At 48.2% G+C, this 18,899-nt stretch overlaps 1 protein-coding gene and 1 long non-coding RNA gene across 2 annotated transcripts in view; one reads left to right on the top strand and one right to left on the bottom strand.

The window, feature by feature from the left end:
- LOC141085260 (uncharacterized) overlaps window positions 1–13,108 on the top strand; it is a 32,818-nt gene extending 19,710 nt beyond the window's left edge. Inside the window, exons 2-3 of the long non-coding RNA XR_012231256.1 lie at window positions 9,528–9,566; window positions 12,893–13,108. This is a non-coding gene — a long non-coding RNA (uncharacterized lncRNA). The remainder of the gene's footprint in view (window positions 1–9,527; window positions 9,567–12,892) is intronic.
- LOC141085259 (zonadhesin-like) overlaps window positions 1–18,899 on the bottom strand; it is a 98,864-nt gene that overhangs the window by 69,992 nt on the left and 9,973 nt on the right. The gene's annotated exons all lie outside the window — the stretch shown is intronic.

The raw sequence follows: 18,899 nt of genomic DNA on the forward strand, positions 1-18,899 counted from the left end.
GATCTGTGAGCACTCGCTTTGATCCTTGACAGGCACGACTACCAGGAATCTCGAGTAGTGGTCAACGATGGTAAGAGCATAAACGTAGCCTGAATGGCTTGGAACCAGCTTCACATGGTCCAGGGCGACCAATTCAAGCGGTTGTTTGGTTATTATTGGCTGCAAAGGAGCTCGCTGGCTGTTATGGTCCTTCCTGCGCAGGTTGCATTGTCCACAGTGGACTCCCGGCACCAATTTTCAATGGCCTTCCTCATACCAGCCCAGTAGAATCTCTCCCGGAGCAAGGCCTCCAACTTCTTCCATCCGAAGTGTCCAGCTCTATTGTGGTATGCCTCCAAGACCATTGATGCCTCTCTCTTTGGGACTACCTCTTGCCAGACCAACTCATGAGTGCGGGCATTGATACTCCTCCTACACAGCTTTCCCTCATAGATGAAAAGCCTGCGTCTTTCCTTCCACAACTGCTGGGTTTCTTCAGGAGCATCTGGATCTGGGCGTGAGTCAGCTTGTGACAGTAGCTCCTTTAGCAGGCGGACTGCGGGGTCGCCATCCTGGTTTCTGCCCAGTCATGATGAGGCAATGGATTTAGGGTGGCCTCTTTCACGATAGATCATCTGTTTCTCACTCCTTGGGCACGTTGGGCCGCAATTGGCCGGTGGAAGGCAGGTAATACTATTTCTTCGAGTGCCTCATGGTCTTCTCCTGCATCTGGCAGATTGGGCATTCTGGACAGCGCATCAGCATTGGCATTCTTGTGCCCCGCTCGGTACTTGATGGTAAATTCATAGTTAGACAGCCGGGCCATCCATCGCTGCTCCAGTGCGCCTAGCTTTGCAGTCTCCAAGTGAGTCAACGGGTTGTTGTCCGTGAAGATGGTAAACTTGGCTGAAGCTAGGTAATGCTTGAATCATTCAGTCACAGCCCAGACTATGGTGAGGAACTCCAGTTTGAAGGAACTGTAGTTGTCAGGGTTCCTTTCAGTGGGACAAAGCTTCTTGCTTGTGTAGGAGATCACTCTTTCTTTGCCATTCTGTACCTGTGAAAGTACTGCTCCCAGTCCCACGTTGCTGGCATCAGTATACAAAACAAATGATTGGTCATAATCTGGGTAGGCCAGAACTTCATCTCCTGTGAGAGCCATCTTCAGTCGAGTGAAGGACCTCTCCAATTCCTCATTCCATTCAAATGTAGGACTCTTCTTCCTTGCTTTCTTGGGCTGGCCCACCAGAAGATTTTGCATAGGCGTGGCTATCTCAGTGAAGCCTTTGATGAACCTTCGGTAGTAGCCTACGAACCTGAGGAATTGACGCACTTCATGGAGGTTGCTGGGCTTCTGCCAGTCTCGGATGACAGTGACTTTGTCAGGATCCGGTGCCACTTCTTCTGCACTCACCACATGACTGAGGTACTGTACCTTGGGCTTCAGGAGGTGGCATTTGGATGGCTTCACCTTCAGGCTAAAGTTGGACAATGCTTCAAACACCTCAGCCAGGTGTTTCAGATGGTCTTCATAAGTCTTGGAGAAAACAATGACATCATCAAGGTACAACAGGACTGTCTCAAAGTTCTTGTGTCCAAGACAGCACTCCATTAGCCAATGAAATGTCCCTGGGGCGGTGCAGGGCCCGAACGGCATGTAGTTGAACTCGCAGAGACCCATTGGTGTGGTAAACGCTGTTTTCTCCTTGTCTGCCTCTGCCACGCGAACCTGCCAATATCCACTAGTGAGATCTTAGGTGGAAAAATAGTTAGCAGTTTTAAGTGCTGCTAATGACTCTTCAATTCCGGTTAATGGGTACGCATCCTTATGTGTAATGCTGTTAATTTTGCTGTAATCAACACACATTCTCATGGTACCGTCTTTCTTTTTCACAAAGACTATTGGAGCTGCCCAGGGGCTACAACTGTCTCTGATCACCCCAGCCTCCTTCATTTTCCGCAGCATACTTTTGGCACATTGATATTGTGTTGGGGGTATAGGCCGGTACCTTTCTTTAATGGGTGGATGATCTCCAGTGGGGATATGGTGTTGAACCCCTTTTGCCTTCCCAAAGTCTAGAGGGTGTTTACTGAATACACGCTCATACTCATGAGTCACTCGGTAAACCCCATTCTTTTGGTATGAAGGGGTGGAGTCAGTTCCCACCTGCAGCTGCTGACACCACTCCTCCAGCTGCTTTACAGAGCCATTGTCCTCCACCTGGTCGGATGAGACCAAGGGCTCTGCATCACATATTGCGTTGTTACTGACGGTAAGCAGCTTAGCAACTGTGGCATACCGAGGTATTGTGGCCTCCTCTTCCCCACAATTCAAGAGGCGTACAGGTACTCTCCCTTTTCGGACATCGACTACCCCTCTGGCTGTCAGGACAGTGGGCCGGCTATCAGAGTACACTGGCTCTACCAATGCTTGGTAATCTTTTCCTCTGAGGCCTATGGCTGCCCGACACCAAATTAACATTTCACATCTGGGGGGTATCGCAATGGGGAAAGGATCACTCACTCTGACGCTGCCAATTTCTCCGCCAGACAGTTCTACTTGCTGTCTTTGCATCAGGGCCTTGATCTCCTTCTGCACGACTCGTTGTTCACTGGAACCAGCAGTCTCAGCCACCTGTTGCAACAAACCAATAACCTCGGCAAGACAATTTTCAATCACATTAGTACCTAAGGTCATCATTGGGTTACATTCTCGTCGATCAATGTCTACAACTATCAGACCTTGAGATTTTAACTCTACTCGCCCCACTTTAATGGTAATCTCTTTACATCCTACTTGCGGCAAAGACTGACCATTGCTGGCAACTACTGTGAGTTCATCACTTGGGCCGCGAGTAAGTTCAGAGTCAGCCCAATACCGCTTGTAAAAGGATTTATGGCATAGTTGTCACCTTAGAGCCACTGTCCAGAAAAGCATTCATGGGGATGCTGTCAATCACTACTGGGAGGACCGGTCGCCCTCCAACATACTTGGCTCGCCAGTTCTTTGGGCCTTGTGGTCGGCCCCCTGCCCCAGGGGTTGCTCGTTTAAATGACAAGATCTTGAGATGTGGCCTGCCTTGCAGCAGCGACGACAGATGGGACGTCCATTATGGTCATAGTGATCGTTGTCTCTCCCTCGGCGTGGCGGGATCCTCTTCTTCCGTAGCCACGGGACATCCTCTGGACTGGAGGCCAGCTGGATCTTCTCCACAGGGCTGGGAGAGAAAGATGCTGCTTCTTGGTGGTATGTGATCGCTGGGCGCCTAGGGGGCACTGGAATGCTGACATTTGGTTCATGCAGCACCCGGATAGCCCGGTCTTTGAAGTTTGCAAAGTCTAGGTCAGGGTTTTGTAGGGCTATGATGCGCAGCTGTGCTCTGTGGGTACTGGATAGGAGTCCTTCAATAAACTGCTCCTTTAACAGTCTGTCTCTATCTTTCACACTGTCAGGGTCAATCTGCTTTATGGCTCGCAGCGCCTCCTGCAGGATAAGAGCATAGCACTGTCCTGCACTCTCTGCCTACACCCAAAGAATCTCATTTTTATTTCAGCTGCAGTGCGGGCATCAAAGGTGCTTCTTAGCTTAGCCAGGATCTTTTTAACAGTCTCTTTGTCAGTGTCCTGCCAGGCTTTTACTTCCCTTTGTGCTGCACCAGTTAGCTGCCCAATAAGGATGTTCACTTTTTGGTTTTCAGACAGAGGATACACCTCAAATAAACTGCACAGTCTCTCTTTAAATTCACTCAGGGTATGTGACTCCCTTGAGTACTGCGGTAATCAGGCCGCTCCTGGTATATAGGGCATGGACAGCGGCATTATGGGGACTGCTGCGGTGGGCGCTGATTCTTGCGGTGCTCTGGAGGCAGCGCTGGCTGCTGGATTCTGCGGTGCCATTGGAGCCACATCTGCGCTGGCCCCTGCATCTTGCAGTGCTGTGGGGGGTGGCGTCCACCGCTGCATCTGCTCTTGTCTCAGACATTCTCCTCCCCCCTAGTTAATGTTTGGCCAGGCCCTGGGTTGCGCTGGCTTACCGGCTGCCACTCTGCAGGCTGGATGATTGGGTGACACAGGCCTCTGCCCCTCACTTCCCGCGCGCTGGCCTCTTCCCACGCAGCACTTCACTTTTTTGTGCTTTTAGTCTGGCTCCACCCACGACGGCCCGCTTCTTTGGCTTCCCGCGCGCGCCAAGCAGCGGGGTAATGGTGGCAATTGCGCAAATAGTCTATGGCACACAACACAGTCTCTGGCACACAGGACCCGGGGGCACCGGGCTCCATAAATCCTGTTCGTGATGCCAAAATGGGTCACCCGCCAGAGCAGTGGGGTACTTGGTAACAGGCCGGTATCTCAGAGGGAAGTGTCACAGTAGCAGTGACCCGGTCCGTGGCCCTGGGCGTCCATGTAAAAGGGGTGAAGCATGGCTGATTAAAGTTTATAAGTGGATGATACGTGACGCCACCTGTGGTGCTCGACAATGAAGGGGTTAAGCCGACGCTGCAGGCAGATCCTCTGGGACAGGTGGTATAAGGCAGCAAGATGTAATAGCTCCCCACAGGTAGAGCTGTAGTCCCAGGGCAGTAGAAGTACGTGTTCAGGATTAGGGTGCAGTGTTGGGCACAGAGATGTAGCAGTGCTGAAGGGGTTGCAAGAAGAAGGCAATGACACAATAGGGTGCAATTTCCTTTACCTTTACTTTGCTTTGCAAGTGCAGTCCAGGATCCAGATTACAGATGGAACAGAGGCTGGCCAGCCTGGAAGCAACTTAGGAATCTCTCTATGCAGATGGGTTGTGTAGTCTCCTTTCTAGCGCTTATTTGAGGTACATACAGTACTGAGTTACACTGAAGTTCCTCTTGCTTGCTCTCTTTTGGAACTCCCTCGTATGGCAGACAGCTGTAGCCTTCTTCTTCTGGCTCACACGTTGCTGTTGTGCCTCCGAGTCTTATGTGGAAACAGAGCATTTACAGCTTCCTAATCCTCTGGTTTCTGCTGCAGGAACATCAGTATCCATACAACCTTGGAGACCGGACTCCAGATCATGCGCTACAGCTAGAAGTGAGCCCGAACTCTGCTCAATCTTCCAGCTCCTCTCCTCATGTCCACACACGTTTCCCTCCTTACACGAACTAACTAATTTCCCCTTCCTGGCCTCCAGAGAGCAGCCCTTCTCCCAGTTTTGGTTCAGAGCTCCCTCTGCTGGCCCGGAGTGGGAACTGTGCTGTGTGTTGTATTTAACTGATAGCGAGACCCTTCATTGCTTCCAAGCATGACATCACACTCCCTAGGAGGAAGGTAATGCCACTGTGGCGACCATACTCCTGGGGGCGCCACACTTCCACTCCAACAAATCTCGTAATTTCCCTGTAGATATGTATTTATGCTCTGCCGCCTGGACACGTTCCCTAAGAAATACTCCAAACTGAATAGATTTAGTCTTGGACCTGCTGACCCCCTGAACTAAAGTCCCCCTCAAACAGGCTTTCATAGCATCCCATATCATATTAAGCGATACTTCACCAATATCATTTTCACGAAAATAATGTTTGAGGGCAAGCGAGGTCGGCTCTATGTCTACAATCTGTAACCAAAAAGGGTTGAATGACCACAAATTACGAGAAAGACTCAAACCTGGTAGGAGGTTAAGACTAGTTAGCATGGGAGAGTGATCAGATAGTATTCTGGGTAAGTATGCAATTATGTCCATCATGTGCAATATTTCTTCCGAACCCAGGACCAAGTCTATTCTAGATAGAGTATTATGCGTTTTAGAATAGCACGAGAACTGCTTTGACTCTCCACAGATCTAACAATGAGAGCTCTGCCACCATCTCCCCAAATCTAGAAATAGGGTGATGTAGGCTTGCATCCGCATTGTGCTTATCCAGATATGGGTGAACGATGTTATTAAAATCCCCCATGCACATCACCAGAACCCCTGGGGTCCTTCCAATAATACCAGCTATAATATTCATGACAGTATTATTAAAAGGGGGAGGAATATGTACTATTATCAATAACAATTCCGTATTAAAAACTTTACAGTGAATACATACATATCTACCGTCTTGATTTATTGTAGATGCAATCAATATAAAAGGGATAGACCTATGGACCAAAATAACCTCCTAGAATAACTCGAATATGTTGAGTGATATCCAGAGCTCATCCATGCACGAGTCAAGAATGATATTTTATCTTGTTCCAGATGAGTCTCCTGTAGGCACACTATTGCAGGAAAATGGGGTCTAATATAATCCATAACTGCCACCCTTTTAGTAGCATCCCCCAGACCGCGAACATTCCATGAAAGAAAGTTGACTTTACCCATCATTACAGTGAGACAGATAAATGGAATAAACAAATATGACTATCAGGTGGATTCCACCTGTTCTGGCATCTGAGAGCAGCACTAAGATCAGCAGCACATAAAAGTTATGAAAAAGAAAAACCTCAGTTAGAACAGCCACTACCATACCCCTTCCCACCCTTACCCACCCTGCAAACTGCAACCGCAACATGACAAAAAAGTCAATGTAAGAGCACCAGTTCATCCTGAAGCCGAAGAATGAAGCCAAGCCTACAGCTCTGAAAACGGAAAATGAAGTAATATGAAATTTAAAGAGATCCACCGGGACTGAATAATGGATAACAAAGTGGACAATCCACTGGGTCATAGTGGTTATGTTATAGTGACGATGGCCGAACTAATAATCCTAGATGACACATGCCATAACAAATATATTTCAGCATCGCTGTTCTTGTCTAAGCCGTTGCTGATTCGTGTCCAGCCAATGTGAAGCATCTTTACGATTTTCAAAACAGAATGTTTCATTCCAAGCTACCACTCTGAGCCTAGCCGGATACAGCATAGAGTATGAAACTTGGAGGTTCCTCAGGCGCCTTTTCACATTCGTAAATTGAGCTCTCCATTTGGATATTTCAACGGAGTAATCAGGAAAAAATGATATTCTGTGGCCATCTACCATTATAGAATCTTTATTTCTGGCCGCCCACAGGTCTTTGTAGTGGAGTAATTTCATTAAAACTGGCCTTGGGGGAGCTCCCGGTGGAAGGGGTCTGGTAGGAACCCTATGGGCTCGTTCCACAGCATAAAGTGGGGACAGGACCTCAGCATCAAAAATTTGGTGAATCCATTTCTCAAAGAATTCAGTGGGATTAGTTCCTTCTGTTATCTCCGGCACTCCAATAACTCTTACATTATTTCTTCTTAGTCTGTTTTCCAAGTCATCAACAGAGCTGACAGCTGCTGCTCGTGTCTGCGGGAAACTTGCGATATCTGTGGTACTTTATCCTCAAGGTCAGTAATCCTCCCTTCTGATGCTGCCATGCGATCATTAACTTCCTGGAGGCCCTGCCTCATGCCAGAGATTTCCTCTTTAATTTGACCTATTTGAGTACTGATGGATGACATGGCAGTGCCATAATGATTTGCGGCAGTTAGGATGTCCTCCAGTGTAGGCTCTGTACTCTGTTGGAATGTGGCTGAGATTGCAGGATTGTCCTGTGTACAGGAATGCAGTGGATGGGAGCTAGCACTACTCCCCCCATTCTCTCTAATGGCATCTTAGGAGTTAACCTGAGTGGAGTCAGATTTCTCCTGCAGCTGTTTATATGGGGCCTGGAAGCTCTTCTCTGATCCCCTGGCTACTCTGCCAGCCTCTCCACTGCATGTAAGGCTGCAGCCCTGCCTGCTTGGATACCTGTAGTAGACTCTGCAGCGCCAGCTTGGAAGGCTTCTGGTTTTCCCGCCGCTGCCACCTTTGACTTTTTATTTGCTCCTCCGTCCACAAAACCGTCTTCTGTGGGTACCAATGCAAGCAGGATAATCTTGGAAGTTATGAGGCTGTAAATCAACGCTGTTATGGCCCAGTGGAGTTAAGGATAAGCTATAGTTCCCAGAGCGCTCCCTCCCTATGTCTGCTCTCATCCTCAGCCAGGCCATGCCCCCATAAGCGTGCCACCTAAAATCCTTTGTTAATCTTCAGATTTCATCATGCCTTACACACAGTCAAGGTCCCCAGTGCCAGAAGCAGCAAAGCAACCCCAAAACATCTGTGAACCTCCACCATATTTGACTGTATGTACTGTGTTTTTTTATTTGTATTCCTCATTCTGCTTTTGTAAACAGTATAATGCTGTGATTTACCAAAAACCTGTATTTTCTTCTCATCTGTTCACAAGATACTTTCCCATAAGGATTTTGGCTTACTCACGTACATTTTGGCAAACTTCATTCTAGCTTTTTAATGTCTGTGTCAGTAGTAGGGTCCTCCAGGATCTCCTGGTATAGCGTTTCATTTAATTCACATGTGGACAGATAGTTTGTGCTGACACTGATGCCCCATGAGTCTGCAGAACTTGCATTTCTTTGGAACTTAGTTGGACCTGCTTATCCAAAATTCAGACTTTCCTGCGTTGTAACCTTTCATCAATTGTTATCTGACGTCCACGTCCAGGGAGATTAGCTACAGTGCCATGGGTTATAAGCTTCTTGATTATTTTGTGCACCATGGAAAAAGGAACATCAAGATCTCTGGTGATGGACTTGTAAACTTGAGATTGTTGATATTTTTCAACAATATTGATTCTCAAGTTTTCAGACAGTTCTCTTCTCCTCTTTATGTTCTCAATGCTTAGTGTGGCACACATAGACACACAATGGAAACATTGAGTCAACTTCTCCCCATTTTATCTGGTTTCAGGTGTGATTTTCATATTGGCCATACCTGTTACTTGCCACAGGTGAGTTTCAATGGGTATCACATGCTTAAAACAAAGTTATTTACCTACAATTTAAGAAAGGTGCTAACAATTTTGTCTGGATCATTTTTGTGATTTTGTGAGAAATTATGTTCAACTTGCCTTTTTTTCTCTGTTTTTGTGCTGCTCCAATACACACAAAGGAAATAAACTTGAGTATAACAAAACATGTGTCATTGCAATAATTTTATGGGAAATACTTCATTTTCTTGAACAATTTCCAGGATGCTAACACTTTTGGCCATGAATGTATAACAACTACTTGGTGTCCACAAATTGGCACATATAGCATAGACATCTCATTACATAGTATCAACAAATCAAGTGGTGCCTCATTTTTACTGCAAAACAATGCTTTGTACTAAGGAGGAGTAACACCCCTGAAGAGATGTCTGCAGGTGGATGATGGACTTAGATAATGTCCCTTGATATTCCAAGGCTTGTTAAAGGGTCAGACATTAATTTTAAGGGAAGAAGCCAATTTTGAGCTAACAATTTATATTCTAATACTGGCATTTATTTCTAGATTGTGTAATATATTAAACATGTGCCCCACTTTACAAACTCGAGTCCTTGGTGCAGATTATGACACCACCAACAATTGAATTGTCCCTTTATATGGATGTCTTCTATTTTCATACTGTGATCCAAAAAGTTTATGAGTAACTTAGAAAATATCAGTGACCTCAGCTGGGTGACTGTGAGCATGAAAAAAGTAAAACAAAAAAAAACAACCCTAATCTGTAACTTTTGCATTTCCACAGTTCTGCCATGTCTGAGCCAGAGACCACCAATATGTTCAGGTAAGGAGAATTTATTCAGGAAATAATGCATGAACTTGGGGAACACACATACCATGCACATACACTGCATACTGCACACACAGACCTAAATAAATATACGTATATAGATACACACAGATATACACCATGCTCACTTACATGCACTCCTTACAAATATGTATATACACACACATGTACATAGACACATAGAATATATGCTTTACATACATACACACACACACACACATATAAATGTAAAAAAAAACTTCCTTCTTACCCCCAATGGGGTTGGGCTTTGCTGTCCTTTCTCATCCTCAGGTCATCTACCAGAGGCCTGGGAGTTTGAGGTTTCTGCACAGGATCTTAGTTGTTCTCAGCATTGCGCTTTTCTGGACAGAGAGCTCAGATGTTGCTCTTGGGATCTGTGGTAGTCATTCTTCCAACTTAGGGGGTCAGTGCTCCAAGTGCTCCTATCACCACTGGAATCACTGCTGCCTTCACCTTCCACATCTTCTCGAGTTCTCCTTTGAGGCCATGGTATTTCTCCAGCTACTCATATTCCTTCTTTCTGATGTTGCTGTCACTTGGCACTGCCACATCTATTATCATTGCTGTCTTCTGATCCTTGTCTACTATGACAATGTCTAGTTGGTTAGCCCTCACCTGCTTATCCGTCTGGATCTTGAAGTCCCACAGGATTTTAGCCCTTTCATTCTTCACCACTTTTACTGGGGTCTCCCACCTGGACTTAGGGGGACTTAGCCCATATGCTGTGCAGATGTTCCTGCATACAATTCCCGCTATGTGGTTGTGGCGTTCAGTATACGCTGTTCCTGTTTGCATTTTGCATCCTGCCACTATGTGTTGGATGGTTTCTGAGGTTTCGTTGCATAGTCTGCACCTTGAGTCTTGTCTTTTGTGGTAGATTCCTGCTTCTATGGATCTTGTCCTTAGTGCTTGCTCTTGTGCCGCTATGATTAATGCCTCTGTGCTGTCTCAGAGTCCAGCTTTCTCCAGCCATTGCTAGGGTTTTTCTGTGTCAGCCACCTCCATTATCTGTTGATGGTACATCCTATGCAGCGTCTTGTCATGCCATGGCGCGTCATGTTCCTGTTCCTCCTTCCAGATCTGTTGTTGCTGCTGCATCTCATCTTTTGGTGCCATTTTTCAAATGTATTCCTGGATACACCTTGTTTCATCCGTGATGGTGGATTGGATGCTTATCAAGCCATGACCACCCTCCATTCTGGTGGTATACAATCTTTGGGTGCTAAACTTAGAGTGGAGACCTCCATGCATTGTGAGGAGCATCTGTGTCTTCACATCTGCAGCTTCCATCTCTTCTTTTGGCCAGCACACTATGCCGGCAGGGTATCTGATAACTGGTTGGGCATATGTATTGATGGCGCAAATTTTATTCTTCCCAATGAACTAGCTCTTCAAGACCTGTCTTACCCTTTGATGGTATTTGGATGTTGCTGCTTTCCTTGCCTCCTCATCGTGGTTACCGTATCCCTATGGGATGCTGAGGTACTTGTAGCATGTGTGTATATCTGCTATGTGCCCTGCTGGTAATTCCACTCCATAGGTCTTGACTATCTTGCCTCTCTTTATTACCAATTGGCCGCACTTCTCCAGTCCGTAGGACATCCCGAAGTCTTCACTGTAGATCCTCGTCAGGTGGATCAGTGAATTGATGTCTGGTTTGTTTTTCGCATACAGCTTGAGGTCATCCATGTAGAGGAGGTGGCTGATGGTGCTTCCACTCTTGAACTTGTATCAATAGCCATACTCTGTAATTATCTGACTGAGGGGGTTCAAGCCTAGGCAGAACAGCAATGGGGACAGTTCATCACCTTGGTATATGCTGCATTTGATGGTCACTTGTGCTAGTTGTCTTGAGTTGACTTTCAATGGTGTTCTCCATAGCCCCATTGAGTTTCTGAATGCAGATGGGTTACTTTCAATCTTCCATTGAAAGGCCTGGCACTAGAGGAAAGGGAATGGCCAGTCCCACCTAGCTCTTGCAGTCATTCCTAAAACCTGGCCCTAAAATCCGTGCCCATTAAGGAATCTCTCAGTACTATATGTGCTCTCTGGGTTTCAAATCATTGAGGCTAGGCACCTCGGTGACACATTATCTCTAACCAGGACTTATCCAGCCATACAACATATTTTTATCTCTACAGAAACACAGTTATATTGAACATGCATAAGGGTATAAACACCTCAACAATATTGGTTGTCTCCATAAACCAAATTTTATGCTGAAGCACAATAGGGAAGATATGTTTTTATTTAACTGGAAAATGTCACGTGGACCCATCCTGTGTGACGCGACTCGCAGGCCGGTAACTATAAACAACAAGACGCGGCACGTGGTACAGTCCTGTGTGACACGGCCCGCAGGCCAGTAACTAAAACAACAAGACAAGGGGAAGGGAAAACAGTTACAATGGTGGGCCCTGCGATAGGGAAAGGGGACGTGGAGACCTCCTGCACTCCCCTGAGTCAGTGTCCCTAACACTCCTGACGTTCCCTATGCTGGTTCCGCACCGGGTGCCGCTCAGGATACCTGTCACCCTAGCACACCCTACACCTATCCCTTGCTAGGGAGCTGGGTGGCACAGACACTGGACCCACCGCTGTACTAATACACACGAAGAGAAAACACAAACAGGGAAACACCACTTAGCTTTACTCTGTTGCACTTGCTCCTGGCAACAGAGTCCACCACCAGAATACAGCTCTCCTCCTGAAACGCTGCCACCAAGCTCTGTCAGAGCTGCAAGGAAATCCCCTATGACTCCTTCCACACAAGGGCTAAGCCAGTGCTGCAAGGAACGTTCTCCAGCTCCTTTCTCCACCAAGGATGGTTGAAATGAATACTATCACCAACGGTGATTGCAACACCTGTAACTCTTTTATAGCAGAGCCAGCAATCACACCTGCATTATAAACATGTGCAATTAACTAAAGAAACAGAGTGCAATGACGCTCACCACCACTGGGGAGCAAATTTAGAACAAAAGACACCACAGTGCGATAATCCTAATGGCCACTGGGGGCAAAAATCAAACCTAAGCACAGAAAAAAAAGTTTACCTGTGCTTTATATCAGTCCTGATCTAGCATGGATCATGACAGAAAATTATTGTAGGAAAATTGTGAAGAGTAGCTCATACGGTGTAAGAATAAACAAACAAAAGAAAAGAAGTTGAAATTATAAAAAAAAGTCACAAAGACTGTAAAGTAGAAATCTTTGCAGTGCTTATTTTGCAACTTTTTTAGTTTCCTCTTTTCTCAAAACTTGTGATGGCAAATTTGACCCTTTTTCTAACTCTACAGGTCTTTATTGCTTACCGCACAGTACTCTCAGAAATGGATATTGTGATGAAATCTGTGAAGCTCCCAAGCAGCCGTGTCTTGAAAAGAGAACTCAGAACTGCTTTTGTGACAGTGGATTTGTCCGAGATCCCAATTCGGGTCAATGTATTTTGAAGGATCAATGTCCATATTAAATATCTGACACAATAAAGGGCACAGCTGTGTCCTGAGATACAATTATTATCTGTTTCTGTGATCTCACACTTTTCTAGAAAAGTAAATTAGAATTAAATGGGAATGAAAACAAAAATTAAAAATTAAATCTTCTCTGATCATAAAACTCGCACCCCCCCCCAAAAAAAAAAATCTTATTGAAATCATTCATTGTTCATCGAGGTAATCGGCAGCCTGTTAACCCTGAAGATTAACGTGAAATGAGTGTGATTATGATCTTTTGTTTGTGATAATCCTTCATGGTAGATGAACCTTTGTGCTCCTAGCTGTCTATTACAGAAAAATAATGTGGCCGAATTTCTGCTGTAGCGAGTTACCTTACAGCCAGGTACAGGAAAAATGGAATGGAGGTACCACTACACCAAAACTAGTTGAGACATTTAAGGTGCTTAACAACTATGGACTAAGAAAAATAAACCTGGATCTCAGAATGTGGTGACACAAAAATGATTTTTATCGCATAAAACATGTTTTTTTATTCAATCAAACCAAATAAATGGAAATGAGTGAATCAACTTGATGAGAAACAAGTTGGCATTGATTTTTTGGGAATTAATTGAACTTGACAAATTTTAACAATTTGCGATCACATTAGCATGAATCCCATCAATTGTCCATTGCCATTTTATACATTGCATGACGTTGGTATTGTCAAGTTGCTCCCAGCCGGGGGAGGCGGGACCCACCCACAACCCCGCACCCCCCACCCAAACACAAATTAATCCCATACGCCGCAACATAAAACCAAAGACCAAAGGTTTCTTTTGGAATTTATATGGCCACAGCAGCCTTTTAGTAAACAAACAACATTAACAATAAAGTATTATAAATAACATAGATACAGTAACTTGACCCCGGAGGAGGAGTCCTTGAAGCCACAAGATCTAGGTGAATCGTCCCCAAAATGCTGTGGACAGAACCCCACATATTACTCCCAGCCGTTACCCCACAGGCTCGGGAGCACCAACCACCGACACGTCTGTCCACTAGGCAACTAGGGGATCCGCACTCTTTACGGAACTCCCCATCCACCTTTCACCAGATCACCACCACCAACTTATAAACAGAGGAGACCCTATACAGTGAATCTCCAAAAACCAAATTTCCAAACGACTCCAAGGACTCCCCCCCCTTTCAAAAACGCACAGCCACACCCCCGTTTCTTACCACAAAGGAAGACACCGCCCTGTTAACTTTAATCCTGGCCTTGTTGACCTTTACCAGGGACCTCATGGAACGCCACCTCCTGCGTGGAACTATTTCAGACCACACAATGGTGACCCCCCAATATAACAACCACAACCGCAAACAATCCTGCTTGATGTCCTTTATAAGTTCCCGAAAAGGCCTAACCGCCAAATCATTGCCCCCCACATGAAGAACAAGAATGTCCGGTGCGCGATCCAACTGGGCACACACGTGAATTTCCTGTAAAACCCTCCGCCATTCCATCCCCCGGAAGCCGAGCCACCGCACCACCGCCGTGCTCCTGGGGAAGCCCAGTTGTCTGCCTTCATGTCGAACATCAGCTCTCAAAGCTCCCCAATGAACGAAGGAGTGCCCAAAAATCCAAACCAGCAAAGGTTCGACACCTGAAACAAAAAAGGATGAGTGCTAACAACACAAATGACGACTAAGGCCTAACTTAACTCCGATATCGGTCAGACTTCCAACCACCAATGCGCCGTATAGCAGCCGGATCCAAACCCCCCACTGCCGCTTCCGTCGCCGCCCCTATCCTGAAAGAATGAGGAGCAAAGCGAGAGTCATCCAGGCCCAGCCACCGAACGGACTTCTTAAAAACGGCATCAAACTGATATCTGGACAAACTACCGCCGTCAAGATGACACAAGAGAGACCCAGACAAGCTGGGATGCAAGTCCCAAAAATTCCTCAAGCACTGAACAGGGCACATTGCAGAACCAGGCACCTTCCCCAACACCACCCGGCGACCTCTTCCCGACTGATCCGTCTTGGAACGTCGCAACCAAAATTCAACCCCTCCCGAAGTCAATACAACATCCCTGGCCAATAACCCCCCTGCCAATTTCTTACTGGAAGAAACAAGTTCACCAACACGTAAAGCCCCAAAAAATGCAAACGAAAAAGCCAAGCGAAACAACAAGACCTCGTAACGCGTAGAACATACGGACTCCAGCGTGAGATCCAATTGCTCCAATAAATTGAAGGATACCGGCCTCCTCAAATCCCCCTTGCTTCGGCCCCGACGAAAACCCTTCGCCGCCTGTTTGACTAAAAACGTCTTTGTCAAATCTTGACAACCACGCAAGTGAAAACCAAAGGACAGGCCGACCAAAATGCGAGAAACTTTTGCACACGACCAACCCTCGACGGAGCCGCGCCCCAACAAGGCCAACAACATCCCTTCTTGATCCTGCCCAAAACCATCGACCAGACCAGCTGCAACAACTTCCTCCCACATCCGCCACACTGCCTGGTAAGCCTCCCAAGTTTTAGGCGCCAAGGAAGCTTCGATCAGCGACTCTGCGGCCCGTAAGCCAGGTTCCACAATTCCTCGGGGCAAGCTAAACCCTCGACCTCCGCTTCTGGCGCCAACGAGCGGAAACGATCCCACTGCGAACGAGAGAGAGAGTCAGCTATGTCGTTCTTGGCTCCAGGAACATGAGACGCAGTCACATGTGCATTCAAGGACAAGCATAGCAAAACCAACTGTTGCAACACTCGAACGACTGGAGGCGACGACGCGGTAAGACCGTTAATCGCACTCACAACGCCCATGTTGTCACAATTGAAACGGACGCGCCGATCGCGAAACTCGGACCCCCACAAATGAACGGCCACAAGGATCGGAAAAATCTCCAACAACGTAATGTTACGCACCAAACCGATCGCAAACCACTCATCGGGCCAACGAGACGCGCACCACTGTCCTCTGAAGTAAGCACCGAAGCCTACACCGCCAGCAGCATCCGTGAACAATTCCAAGACATCATTCCCAACGACGTCTGACATCACCAAAGAGCGGCCATTGTAGCCGACCAAAAAAGACTCCCATACCGCCAAATCAGCCCTGAGATCCAACGACAATCTGATGAAATGATGGGGGGGCCTGAATCCCTGCAGTAGCGCTGGCCAGCCTACGTGAAAAAACTCGCCCCATCGGCATCACCCGACACGCAAAATTCAACTTCCCCAGCACTGACTGGAGGTCACGCAACGATATCTTCTTCAAATGACGCGCACGAACCACTTCCGCCCGCAAATCCACCAACTTATCCTCAGGTAGCCTGAACTCCCACGCAACAGTATCAATCACAATCCCCAGAAAACGCAGGCACGTAGCGGGGCCCTCCGTTTTACCGGGCGCCAACGGCACGCCAAATCGCTCAGCAACCCATTCAATAGCCTGGAGAATTCTCTGACAACGCAATGAATCTGCGGGACCGACGCACAGAAAATCATCCAAATAATGGATAACTGAGTCCCAACCGGATACCTCCCGAACGACCCACTCCAGAAAAGAACTAAATGCCTCAAAATATGCGCAGGACAATGAGCAACCCATTGGCAAGCACCTGTCCACGAAAAACTTGCCGTCCCAAAAACAACCCAGCTGCCTCATGCTGTTCGGATGAACCGGTAATAAGCGAAACGCAGCTTCAATGTCTGTCTTAGCCAGAAGCGCCCCCCGACCACAGCTCCGCACCCACCGAGCAGCCTCATCAAACGACGAGTAGACCACTGAACAAATCTCCGGATCAATCCCATCATTGACCGACCTCCCACGAGGAAACGACAAGTGCTGAATAAGCCGAAATTTATTCGGCTCCTTCTTCGGAACGACGCCCAGAGGGGAAACCACCAGATCCGGAAACGGGGGAGCCTCGAAAGGGCCCGCCATGCGGCCCAAAGAAACCTCCTTTTCAATTTTTTTCTGAAACAACTGAAGCATGAACCAGCGCAGAACGTAAATATTTTAGAACTAGCGGAATAACGAAAGGAGGCTGAGGAATAACGAACCCATCCTTAAAACCTGCGTGTAACAATGCAGCCTTCTCCCTGTCCGTGTATCTATTTAGATAAGGGACCATCCTTTCCAGATTCACCGGAGTCTCCCCCTTTTGAATTACCGCCCCCAGCTCCTGACTTTCCTTTCTTAAAACACTTAGATGCTCCCTGTGAAGCCCCGTTACAGGTAGAGCAGAGATGTTTGAATTTGCAGTTCGCCCCAAACCTGCCCATCATTGAACTGCCAGCAAACCCCCACCTTGTGATTTCCGGACTGCCCCTGTCCGCTTCCACTCGTGGCACTGGCGTTTCCGCTACTCTGGATGGTGCTGCCAGCCCCCCCATGAAAGGAGCTCCCAAACTTGTTTTGCGCTATGACCCGCATCCACAACCCAATATCCTTCTGGTCCCAACGAATGGCTGGCCGAACGGCCTTCCTCTGCCGGAATTGATCGTCGTACCGAAGCCACGCCTGACCCCCATAAACTCTGTAAGCTTCCCCGATCGCATCCAGGTAACAAAACAATGCCGAGCAATTGTCAGGGGCCTTTTCTCCGATAACGCTCGCAAAAATGGCAAACGCCTGCTGCCAATTCACGAACGTCTGAGGAATGAGTCGCCACCTACGCTTCTCCTCCTCCTCCTTCTTGCTGTCCTCTTTCTTACTCTTGTCCAAGTTAAATTTTTCGAGGGGCAACAACGAAAAAATTTCCACGTATTCGTCCTTCCAAATACGCTCCTTTACCTCCTTCTTTAAATGAGCCCCCAGAGGGCCTTCAAAACAAACGTATACCTCCCCATGAGCCCTGTCATCTAAGTGCACCCGACCCTCCGGCTCCTTTTCCGTTTGCACAGACACTGACACCTGGTCTCGTGCACGCCCGGACGGCTCCAACCCGCTCGGCCACACCTGCCCCCCGGACTGTGACCCCACCCAAGCCGCCAACGGAGATGTCGCAAGAAAACCCCGCTCCAAGCGCGACAACAAATTCCGCACATCCCCTAACATGTTAACTACACCCCCTCCAACCCCAGTACCATCCGCCGGGGAACCCACACCCGCCAAAGAGGAAGACAAAACAGTAGACACAGAGGCATACTCACCGGGCTGCGAGGGGGCTGTGGGCCCTCCAGCCGAACGACCAGGATCCGCGGATGAATGTACACCTGTTCTTGTAGCGAAGCTGGCGCCGCTGGACTGGCGCTGACGCTGAGGACTCTCTCCCGGAGGATCAGGGGTGCAGGACCCGAAACCCGGGGTGGATCCCGCTAGCCAATCTCCTGGCGACCACGCTGCCTGGGTCGCCGCGTCATGGGTCCTGGATCCCCTACCATCTGACCCTGCTGTAACGGCCCCCGGTGATGACGCATGTGCCCCCAGAGCGCGCCACCTGCCGCCGTCTGATGGGGTGGAAGCCACAGGCCCTGCCGCTCTGCAGGCTGCTGCATCCCTGCTGCAGGACCTCCTGTCATGCCGCCCCGCGTGAGAGGCAGACCACGGTGCGGGCACCCCCCCGCCGCAGTCCCCCGACCCCCCAAAAGTCCCCCTCCCGGTGAGGGGTGAGGTGCTGGGCCCTGCCGCCTGGCAGGCCGCCGTCCCGGGGCTGCCCGACCGCGAACCGGAGGAGAGAGCAGGCTGTGACGCTGGAGCGCCGTCACCACAGCCCCCCGATGCCTGTGTGGAGCTGCGCCGCCCGGCGCGTGTCCGCCCCGCCCCCTGCAGAGAGCGAGCCGTCGGGCTGGGCACCGCCGCAGGGCCTCGCCGGGCTTGCGGATTCCTCCCAAGCCGGGGCCCGCTATTGCG

Source organism: Dendrobates tinctorius, unplaced genomic scaffold, assembly GCF_039654945.1.
Source record: "Dendrobates tinctorius isolate UK_male_01 unplaced genomic scaffold, ASM3965494v1 ptg000028l, whole genome shotgun sequence".
In the NCBI taxonomy this organism is placed as follows: domain Eukaryota; kingdom Metazoa; phylum Chordata; class Amphibia; order Anura; family Dendrobatidae; genus Dendrobates; species Dendrobates tinctorius.